Below are 2,517 nucleotides of genomic sequence, written 5' to 3' on the forward strand. Positions count from 1 at the left end.
AAAATTAACTAAAATCATACAAAGTTCGATTTTCAATTTAAACAGAAGCGTGCACGTTCGGGAACTAGTTATGCATAATCAGTAATCCTAGTTATTCACAATTAATATAATACAAGATAAGCGTTAAAAAAATAACATTATCCATCGTAAACAATAGCTCCCTAAAGAAGACTGGACGTGGAGAGCTGTGTGTCCCACTCGCATCGTGGATTCGTGGAGATGCCGGGGATTGAACCCGGGACTTCTCACATGCAAAGCGAGCGCTCTACCACTGAGCTACATCCCCGATAGTTACACAACGTAGAGTTACAATATGGACGCAGCATTCAAATTAGTGATTTTTCGTTTTTACACTACCAAATATAATAGATTGATAAAAGAAGACCAAGGTTTTAAAATCGAAGCTTGCTAGTAATTTGGATGAGATTACTCGAAATACTTGTTTACCTAGAACTACAGTTCAACAGCAAAGCTATTGAGATCTTCAGTATCAGGACCTGAAAGAGATTCAACACATTTCCATATCAAACCGTTTCAATTCCAGGATCTAACCTAAATGTAGTGAAGCCAATCGAACCTCCACCGTACAACATCATACATAATGTAACAAGAGTTATTTCAATTGAACGGATCATCCCTCAAAGCCATGCACATTGCGCAATCGATATCATGAACTGCAGCCAGTATTCATTGATTCCCGTATTGACAAAATTCAATAAGCTTACTTTGACACAGCACTCGCACTCTGACTCGCTGCCAATTACCGTCTGTCAAATGCACAAATAATTATGCTTCTCTTCGCTAATGAAACGCTTTCGGTCAAGTTTCGGGTCTGCGACAGCTGCTCGCATCGTTAAAATTACCCAGCGGACCGTGGCTTCGGCCCAGATGCCCCGTCCTGGACCTTTCGAACACTGTGGTGGGTGGAGTGCCAGCTAAAAGCACCAATTTGCCTCGTGCGACATGTTTCCCTCGCCTTCATTTTATTGGTTGATTGAACAGAGCGAGAGGTCGAGAAACAAAAGCGAAATCGAACCTGCTGATCGAATGCTAGCAAACGTATGCCATAATTTCAATCAATGCAAACGATGCATGTGAAATTGGGCGCATGTATTTATCACGAGCGGCACTGGATTACCAAGGGTGACAGCGATGGTGACCTCGTGCTGCAGCGAGGTGCATTTTCAGACCAGCTAACTAGTGAGCATGGTTGAATGAAATGGCCTGGCATACATTGAAACGGTTTTTGTTGTAATTTCGATCAATTTTGCAATCAAATTCATGATCTTCGGTAGTCTCCTACGTAGGTAGCAGATCGTATTAAAACAAACACTGCAAAAGATACGAAGGATTCGAAATAATTCTAATGATAATCAATTAAAGCAAAAACAACTCTGAAAATAACTTATCATCTGTAGAATGGTGCTGTCATACTAAAGTTGGTACTTTATTACGTCTCATTTAGTAAATGAATTCATGAGAAGACAACAATTGAGGCTCTGATGGGAAGGGATAAAGCTATATACTGAACACTAAACTACTGTCCACAGGCGATACCACCAGGAATGTCTTTACAAAAGACAACATCAACATATGTACCTGAGAAGAATTCCGCATAAATGAACTGATGTGAGAACATTCTGTCTCAGGATGCGCTTTCCACTTCACTCACAACACTAAAGACAAGACCGTATCATCGTATGATATTGGACATAAAGCTTTTCCTGTAGCATCATTTGATTTTTACGATTACGAAATGCAATGCTCCGGTCTTTGGAGAGTTTTTCATTACGATAACGATTTCGTATAATTGATTAAAATATGAAGTAATTCCCATGTACTATTAGTTCGTTGTTTTCTACGTCCATCTTCGATAAATCATTAATCACTAAGATTTAAAAATCTTCTTCAATAATAAGAAAACCTTCAAAGATCAAAACAACACTTGTTAAATTTAAATAATACTTTAAATATCATTTATGAAACAGCAATTCAGTAGAAGTAAATGAAGGATTAAATTAGAAGTGGGGCGGGGTGTAATGCGAATACGATCTCATTTGATTTGTGTACCCATCATAAACCCACCACTAGATCTGCTTAAAGAAGATACTGAAGTTGATCATTAGGTTGCCTAGTGAAAGATGCTGATCCGTAGAATCTCAATAAAAAAGCAATGGACTGCAAGTGCTTCTTACGCAAGAATGCGAAACATTGGAGCAAACTCCTATCCATCCCCAGAAACCCCCTGATGGCATCATTACCGGTTTCCGGAACGGATTGCACAGAATTGCTGAAATGAGGCAAATAGCGGGCCCATAATGCAACCAGACATCCCACCGCTGGTAGAACTTTGAGTGAGTGAGTAGAGTGCAGCTTGCACTGAGATTTGACAAGCGATCGAAAGTTCGAAAACTATCGTAAACGAGCGAAGATGACACTGCTGCTGCTGCTGCTGGTGGCGTCTGTCATATGTCGGAAGGCGGCCCGCCACGATTCACCTCGCTATCGTGCTGATTG

The 2,517-nt window shown here is 40.3% G+C and overlaps 1 non-coding gene across 1 annotated transcript; it reads right to left on the reverse strand.

Annotated features, from left to right (window-relative positions):
- Window positions 1–214: 214 nt before the first annotated feature.
- On the reverse strand, window positions 215–286 carry Trnaa-ugc (transfer RNA alanine (anticodon UGC)). The gene has a single exon. It is a non-coding gene; the product is annotated as a tRNA-Ala (tRNA).
- Window positions 287–2,517: the final 2,231 nt, after the last annotated feature.

This window comes from Anopheles aquasalis, chromosome 2 (genome assembly GCF_943734665.1).
Source record: "Anopheles aquasalis chromosome 2, idAnoAquaMG_Q_19, whole genome shotgun sequence".
Classification (NCBI taxonomy): domain Eukaryota; kingdom Metazoa; phylum Arthropoda; class Insecta; order Diptera; family Culicidae; genus Anopheles; species Anopheles aquasalis.